This window comes from Pan paniscus, chromosome 18 (assembly GCF_029289425.2).
Source record: "Pan paniscus chromosome 18, NHGRI_mPanPan1-v2.0_pri, whole genome shotgun sequence".
NCBI classification, from domain to species: domain Eukaryota; kingdom Metazoa; phylum Chordata; class Mammalia; order Primates; family Hominidae; genus Pan; species Pan paniscus.
Window position 1 is genome coordinate 41,755,850 of NC_073267.2, and position 9,216 is coordinate 41,765,065.

Here is a 9,216-nt window from a genome sequence, read left to right on the forward strand (position 1 = left end):
GGTATCTTAGAGGATTTCAGGCAACAGAAGCCTGGCATGTTTTTGCACAGGCAGGTTGCACTCCTGACTTTTGCCATAACAATAACATGCTTCAAGTACCCGGGAGGGCTGAGGAGAATCACAAATACATAGAACAGATCTGGACACCAGCTGCAGCTTCAAGCCAATGCTAGCCAAGCCCAGCCTAGATCAGCTGAACTGCGTCTGACCAGAGGTGCATGAACAAGGAAGGCAACGCGGTGGACCTGGGCCAGATGAGCAGCTTCTACATTGGCCTGTGTTCCCGCCTCCACTGCAACATTTTCTCCTACCACTACTCCGGCTACGGTGCCAGCTCGGGCAGGCCCTCCGAGACGAACCTCTACGCCGACATCAACGCTGCCTGGCAGGCCCGGCGCACCAGGTGAGGGCGACTCCGGGGGCAGCTCAGCCTGGGCACACCCGAGAGGGGACCAGGCCAGGGGCCAGGGGCCGGGGGGAGGGGCGGGCTTCCCTGGGAGGAAGGTGGGCGGCCCTGCAGGAGGGGAGCCACAGTGGACGCATGCTGCCAGAGAGCCGGACAGGTGAGCTCAGGCGTGCGGGTGCCGCCTCCACATGGCTGAGGTGTGGCCAGGAGGTCCGCCCACACCCTGGCCTGTGGAGCCAGGCTCCCTGGGATCCCCTGGCCTGAGGACAGGAAGGGGCTGAGCTTGTCACAGGGGCGTGGACGCCACCCGGCGGGAGGGGGTGGGTGGTGTCAGGGGGTCTGTGCATGTGTGGCTGGGAGCCCACGGGCTGAGGCCGCACTTGGGGCCAGGTGAGGCGAGGCTGCTGCATCGAGGTCCCAAGGCCTGGCCCATGAGGCCCCGTGGCTGTGGAGCTCAGCCATCCCGGGGCAGGGACTGCAGGGTCAGGTGCAGACCCCCAGCACACACCTGAGGTCTCGGCCAGCTTCGATTCCAGATCCAGCCCTCCTAATCATCCAGGTCCCCAGCCCTGCGCTTGCCTGGGCCCTTCACTGGTGTTTGAGCACCGCCCGGGCCAGTGCTGCTCTGGACCAGAAGACCCTCGTGGGCCTCTGGAGGCCTTTCCTGCTCGCCACCCGCTGGGGCTGTCTCGTCCTGGCCCTGCCCTGCCCAGCCCAGTGGTCTGACCCGCTCCTGCAGGGGCCAGGGGCAGCTCTGAGAAGTCAGAGGCCCTGGGGAGGTGGGGTCCTCGTTGCCTTGGCGATATCCCAGGCAGTCCCTGCTGTGGGCGTGGGAGCTGGGTCCCCTGGCACCACCCTGGCTCTGGGGGCCTCCCGGCAGTGTGGGGCGCCGAAACCAAGCACCACTTCATGCAGCTTCCTGGGCCCCCTCCTGTGTCTACTGCCCGGGGCACTGGCAGAGTCACACCACCCATGGCCAGTTCTGAGCTCTGTCTACTCCGCCATCTGTCCTGCTGTCGCTTTGTCCTGCAGGATCCTCGGCCCAGAGCTGTGAGGGGGAGGCCAGATCGCACTCAGGGCCTCTATGGAGGATGTGTCTTGTTTGATTGTCTGAGTGGTGACATCTAGGTGGCAGCTGGGGGCTCCTGCCTGGAGCAGGTGACAGGGCTGGGCTGGCTCAGCACACTACTGGCCTTGGCTGCCAGGGAGCAGGCCAGGGAGGCTGAGGCAGAGCTGCAGCCACAGGCACAAGCCAGGCAGCATCCTTTGGGGCATGGGTGAGCAGTGAGCTGTGGAGTGCTGCCAGGAGGCTGGGATTCCAGGCCAGGGAGGGAGACAGCCCTGCTGGTGGAGTCCAAATGCCAGCCAGACGGGACACACACCTGCCCATGCTCCTGCCTCGCAGGAGGGCATCTGCCTGGCATCAGAGCCTGGAGCTTGTGGGAGGAGAGTTCTGGGGTCTCAGCATCAACAGGGTGGCAGGTGGGTCCCGCGTGGTTGGGACTGGGCATGAGGAGGCCTTGGGACTGGTGCTGGATCAGCTGGGCCAGGGGCCGCACACCAGTGACCTGGGAGTGGGGGTGGCCCTGGGTGGGAGCTGGTGGTGCTGAGGTGGCAGAGGACTTGTCCACTCCCAAGGGAAGGCACTGGTGGGAGGAGATGCTGTCCCCGCAGCCACCATCCTCGATGTTGACCTGGGTTGGGCTGGCACCTCATTGGGCATGGGACGCTGAGAGTCCAAAATTGGGTGGAGACATCTGGGGACACAGCTGCCTGAATTCCTCATGGCCAAGGCGGTAGGCAAGGACTGCAGGGAGGAAGAGTGTACCCTGTCCCGGCCAGTGCACCAGGAACGGCTTTCTAACCTGGGCAGGAAGGCGTGAAGCATTCAGGATGTGGGAGGGCACACAGTTCCCAGTGTGCGCCTAGGGGTGACCAAGAGGAGGAGAGGTGCCAGGGCTTCCCCTACCCTAGCCCGAGGGGACTCCCTAGCCAGGATCCAGCAGATCCTGGCTAGGAAACGCCAGTGAACCATAGTGGCAGGGAACAGGACCAGGCCGCCAGCTCCGCCCACCGCTGCGGTGTTGGGGGGCTGGGGGTGGCCCTTGAGACTGGTGTGGAGCCTGGGCCTGACCAAATGACTTGGCTGAGCAGGGAGACTGGAGAGTCGCATCCGGAGCTGGGCCCGGGGACGCCCGCTGGCAGGAGGGGTGCGCGCGCGTTGGAGGCCTGGGCTGAGCCTGCTCAGGTGCTGCCAGGTACCACATCAGCCCAGACGGCATCATCCTGTACTGGCAGAGCATCGGCACGGTGCCCACCGTGGACCTGGCCTCGCGCTACGAGTCCGCCACGGTGGTGCTGCAGTCGCCGCTCACCTTGGACCTGAGCGTCGCTTTCCAGACACCAAGACCTACTGCTTCGACGCCTTCCCCAAGTGAGCAGGCTGGGGCGGGGACGGGGGCGGGGGCGGGGGCGGAGCGGGGCGGGGCCCGGGCCTGGCGAGGTCTCACCCGCCCCACGCCTCTCCCGCAGAATCCAGAAGGTGTCCAAGATCACGCCGCCCGTGCTCATCATCCAGGACACGAAAGACGAGGTGATGGACTTCTCGCACGGGCTGGCGCTCTACCAGCGCTGCCCCAACGCCGTGGAGCCGCTGTGAGTGGAGGGCGCCGGGCACAAAGACATCCAGCTCTACAGCCAGTACCTGGAGCGCCTGCGCCGCTTCATCTCCCAGGAGCTGCGCAGCCAGAGCGCCTAGCAGCCGCCGGGGCCCCAACCGGCCGGACCTCAGCAATAAGGCGGCCCCCGGACCTCACCCCGCGCCGGCCCCCCCAGGGACTGCATGTGGACCCCCGGGCGGCCCGGGGGACCCCGCCCCGACCCAGGGGCCGTGGACGATGTACAGGCAACAGAGCTACGCACTCCTTTCCTTTTGGAAGCAAGAAGAAAAATCGTGAAAACGGAAATTAAAGATTTAAATTTTTTTTAAAAAAACACAATGTTTATTAATATACTCCAAACTTTTTCTTTTTTTTTTTTTTGAGACGGAGTCTCACTCTGTCGCCCAGGCCGGAGTGCAGTGGCGCGATCTCAGCTTACTGCAACCTCCGCCTGCCAGGTTCAAGCGATTCTCCTGCCTCAGCCTCCCGAGTAGCTGGGACTACAGGCGCGTGCCAGCATGCCCAGCTAATTTTTTGTATTTTTAGTAGTTACGGGGTCTCACCGTGTTAGCCAGGATGGTCTCAATCTCCCAACCTCGTGATCCGCCCGCCTCGGCCTCCCAAAGTGCTGGGATTACAGGCGTGAGCCACCATGCCCGGCCGTTTTGCATAGATTTTTTAATGCAGAATCATGGTGGCAATGGCTAATGGCTACCAAGGTGCCATCGTTCAACAATCCTGTTATTCAGTCATCATATCTACTATGTGTAAGCCATAATATCTTCTAAAATGAATTATAACTATTTTCTAATTGAAATAAATGGTATCACAATATTTCACTAAGTAATCTCTGCTAGTTTAGTCTCTAGTTCATCTCCACGGAATGCCTTCTGAGTTCCTATAATTGTGACTAATTCTCCGAGACGACATCAGAAATATCAGTATAAACTATGAAACCTACAAAGGGGATTCCTCTTTTTCCTTTTTATTATAGAGATGCTTTTCTGTTTGTTTTCTGCAAGCAAGCATGGTCTTAATCAATTTTGTATGCCCGTACCTAGGAGAGCCCCTGATTCATAATAAGACCTCAATAAGATTTGTTGAATAAAGTGAAAATATTATTTTTAGCTTTCCCTCACCATTTTCTTCAAAACAGACTAGTTCATAACTGAAATAGGCATTGTTTCTAGAAAACAGTCACTCCAACTGATCCCCTCATTTAATCATTTTTGTACTCCCTGAATCTATCATAATACCTGGCACATAGTGGGTAAGTAATCAATATTTGTTCACTGAACTAATGGAAGCATGAGTGAATGAAACAATACAGGCATTTTAAAAGTATAATTCAAGATTGAAAGCATATTACTTGTCATTAGAGTGATTTTAAACAGCTAAGTATATGATAATTAGGAAGATTTACTTTCCTGCTTCATTTAAATTTTAAATTTAGTGATCAAGGTAATTATGATTTTCATTCATTTATTCAATAAATGAATGTTTAATATTTTTTGTCTCACATGATAGATACTGGTCAAAGACATTACAATGATATTATACATAAAGATTTGTTTTAAATTTACAATATCTTGAAATTTTTCTCTTGTTAATCTACAAAGTATATTTATAGGTTAGGAAATATACTTTTTAAAATGTCAGATAATGATCTTTTTATTTTCTATTTTGTATTATTATTATTTTTTTTGATACAAGGTCTCACTGTGTCACCCACGCTGGAATGCAGTGGCATAATCATGGCCCACCACAACCTTAACCTCCCAGGCCCAGGTGATCCTCCTACCTCAGCCTCCTGAGTTGCTAGGACTACAGGTGCCCGCCACCTTGCCCAGCTAACTTTTTACTTTTTTTTTTTTTTTTGGTAGAGATGAGTTTTCACCATGTTGCCCAGGCTGGTCTTGAACTCCTGGGCTCAAGCAAAACGGCAGCCTTGGCCACCCAAAGTGTTAGGATTACAGGCATGAGCCAGCACTGTGGGGCAGATAATGATAGTTTTTCAAGAATCGGTAAAACATTGTCCTTCAATGAATTAGTGCAGAAGCATGAAAAAAATCTATTATGAGCAAATCTGTGAAACAGATGTTGAAATTAGTATTCTAATAAGGCTTTTGTGCTTTTTGATGATACAAAATAATTTTGCTATGACAATACAGTTACTTAAATGAGAAGTATGAATAACTTGCTTTGATATGTTTGTGGTATGTTTCACTTATTTTTTGAGAAGGGTAATTATTAAATTTAAACTATATATGTAAAGAGTGCACATCAAATATTTTAAAACCCTGAAGAGTTAGGTCTTCATTTCAAGAATTGTTAAGTGTCTTAAGAACATATTTATTTTCTAGAAATGTTGAGCCTCTTCTTGGGTAATGTGATTCTTTTAAAAATTTTGGAAGGATTTCTTATTACATTAAAAATGAATGTATACAATAGGAAGTTACTAGGATAAAGTGAATTTAGCAGCTATCTTGCTTTGTTATATGTCTTATAAATTAAAATTACATTTTCATAATTAAAAGCCAAGCTCATTTGCTTTGATAAGACTAAGAGGAAAGGAGTATTAAATGAAGTTAAATTAGATTTTACCATCTTTTTAATAAGTTTCAGGCCTGGTTTGATAATATATTCCCAGATGCATAATTTAAAAATGATCTTTTGGCCGGGTGCGGTGGCTCAAACCTGTAATCCCAGCACTTTGGGAGGCCGAGGCGGGCGGATCACGAGGTCAGGAGATCGAAACCATCCTGGTTAACATGGTGAAACCCCATCTCTACTAAAAATACAAAAAATTAGCTGGGCGTGGTGGCCGGCGCCCGTAGTCCCAGCTACTCGGGAGGCTGCGGCAGGAGAATGGCGTGAACATGGGAGGCGGAGCTTGCAGTGAGCCGAGATCACACCACTGCACTCCAGCCTGGGCGACAGAGCGAGATTCTGTCTCAAAAATAAATAAATAAATACATAAACACATAAATATGAATTTAGTGAGAGCTGGTTATAGTTTGGAACCTCATTTGTGAAATAAACCACATTTCAAAATATTTTAAGCAGAAATACATGTAAGTTTTAGCCTATAAATTACCAGAATTTATCCTAGTCACCTAAATAAAAAATATAAAAGTTCTACATTTTAACGTCCTTTCAACATTTTATGACCAGAAAACCCAGCAGATAAACAGCTCAGGTCTTAATGGGAAATGATAACATATAAGATCAGAGGCATCCGCATAAATAAATTTGTATCCAACACAAAACAATTACATACACTTTAATCAAAAAGAAATTACCAATGGCCAACCCCAATCCCACTACTTTCAAAAAAAAGTCCTCAAGCTTTCCTTTCCAGTTGAATGTACACTGATGGAAATGGTTGTTTTATGCAGACAATTGATGTTTTTAAATGAAATGTCTAATAGGGAAGTCAGTGCATTACACTACCCATTCGAGAAAGCAGCCTTCCATTGAATTTACTCAGACAAACTAATTGCTGAATTAGATGACCATGGAAAGTTATTGAGGGCATATCCAGTGCTTCCTTCTGAACCAAAACTAAATCTGTTTTGGTCAGTACTGCATTGCTATTCAAAATCAAGAACTGTTCGTCTCTCTGGAATATTAGTATCATAAGCCTAGGGAGGTGACAATGTCATGCAATGGAGTTGTGGGGAAAGGAGTCAGAGTGCTGTGGCAATTCCCCGACCAAGGGAAAGAGTCTGTAGAAGTTCATAGAATCAGCTGACGTGCTATGGTCAAAGAATTCGCAATTAGCAATTGACCAATCAATTATGATTAACTCATTCTGTATGACTATCATAGGCTATTAAAAATAGGAAAGGTGTTTCTAAAGTGTGTTTCATAACAAGTGATCTAATGATAAAAGCTTGAGCAGTTTTCAGAATACAAAAATTCCAAGATACTAATATCTTTAAAAACTCCTGTCATTGTGTGTGTGTGTGTGTGTGTGTAAACACTACCTGTGTAATCATCTATTGAGATTTAAATTAGAACTTTTCTCAGTGTATCAGAGTTCTAAAGGTACTATTTATTATATTGGTATCCTAGGAACAGAGTGAAAAAAGGCAAAGAGGTAATTTAGCACAGTCTTTTTCTACTAAAATCAAAGTGTCTCTCATCTCTGCCTGAATCCACTACATTGTGATTACTGAAATACATATTATAGAATATCTACTTATTTTGTGGATTTAGGCAATGATTATGATTATTGCTTTTCTCACATCTAAAAATCTAATTTATATTATACATGAAGACATTTTGTAAAGAAGTTTTGGTCTCTATAAAAAATGAATGCTTAATAGAAACGTAATATTATTTTATGTTATTTGAATTGTTAGGTTTAAGAAAATAAAATGTTTTTTAAATCTATTACTTTTAACGACACTGTAACATTTATTGGTTTTGCAATAAAATAAATCCAGAAAATTGCTGTGATATTACTTTTTATGTTTCTTATTGAAAGTAGGTCAATTAATTTCTAAGCAATGGGGCAATATAATTGTCAACTAACAGTGCTCAAGCAGTTAGGATTTTAACTGCTGACATTATTTTCTTTGAAAAATGATAGATGTCATTTAGTGTTTAAAGATAAATTGCTGCATAACTGTGACTTTTTTGCTGATAACTTTGCCGTAAGCAAACATAATATGACCAAGAAATTTCAAAGTAAGTTTGATAGGTGAGCAAATCTAAATTAAAAATGGTCTCATATTTCCTCAATCAGATATACTAAGATCAACCAAATGTTGTTTTCAATCTATAATATTAAAGGGCAATTGAGTCTGACTCAAACATCTGGAAACGTTAATGTTAACACTTAGGAATATGTCTCCCCATAGGAAAATCTTCACTGGCCATGGGCTATACCACATTTATCACAGGTGATTTTCAAAGGGACAAATATTGCCTATTTCACAAACAGGTCTGGAATGCAGGAAACTGCCAGAAATTAAGTGAGAGTTTGCACAATGGCTGACCCGGAGGAAGATGTCAGAGTCACAGATGGAAAAGGGAGGTGCATGACTCCCCTCTGTTGCCAAGGTTCCCATTCTCAATTCAGAAGGATTTGCAGAGGGGGTGAAGGAATATTGAAGTTTCTGAGATATTCCTTAAGGACAAAGCTATAATCCAGTTATCTATTTACATCAGATCTCAGCTTTTTTTTTTTTTTTTGAGGAGGGTGCGGGAGGGGATGTGCGCAGAACATACATATAGGGCTTGTCCTAAAGGATGAAATAAAATTGTGTATGCTATGACCTCTCTAGGAAGCCTCTAAACTTTTCTTATAAATTGTCTTCTAACTAAAACATTTCTTTTGGTCATCCTTGGAGTACTCCCAGGTGACACACAGCTCAGGCTAACATTTCTACAGGACTGCTGCCTTGATCTCTAGAGAGTCCAATGATGTTCCATACCAATATGTCTGAGAGTCACTGCCAAGCTTCCACCCACAACCTTAACACACAGAGAAAGCTGACACTTTCTGTTATCTATAATTTTCCTTGAGAAAAACGTGGCAATATGTATCAAAATACAATTATTAGTTTCAATATGTAGAATGTATTACAAGAAAAAAGAAAGATGCCAAAAACATTTTATGTCTGCTGATATTCCTATTAGTCTTTATTATCATGAAAATCTGGTCACAACCTAAATATCCAACTTTAGGTGACTAGATGAAGTAAAACTGTAATCTTTCCATATGATAGAAAAATATGCCAGCACTAACAACCAGATAGCAGGATATTTAATGCCATGGTAAAGTATTTGTTTTGTGTGGTCAGGTGAGCAGTTCAGATCATAAAATCAAATGTGCCCTACGATCTTATTTTTTTAAGTAAAGTATTGATGTATTTATATGTATAATTAAGTATAGAAAAAAGCCTAGATGGCTTCTCTTATAAGTCTTTTCATTGTTTTATAAATGTATCAATATTTATTTTTCACTTTTTCCATCAGATTTCCTAGAATAATAAAATTCAATTCCCTCTGATGAGCATTCATTATTCTTTTATTTTTTGAGACGGAGTCTCACTCTATCTCCTGGAGCTAGAGTGCAGTGACCTGATCTCAGCTCACTGCAGCCTCCGCCTCCTGGGTCATTATTCTTACAGTAAGAAA

At 46.3% G+C, this 9,216-nt stretch overlaps 1 pseudogene; it reads left to right on the forward strand.

The window, feature by feature from the left end:
• The first annotated feature begins 218 nt into the window (after nucleotides 1–218).
• LOC117978605 (alpha/beta hydrolase domain-containing protein 17A-like) lies at nucleotides 219–3,919 on the forward strand (annotated as a pseudogene).
• The last annotated feature ends 5,297 nt before the right edge of the window (nucleotides 3,920–9,216 follow it).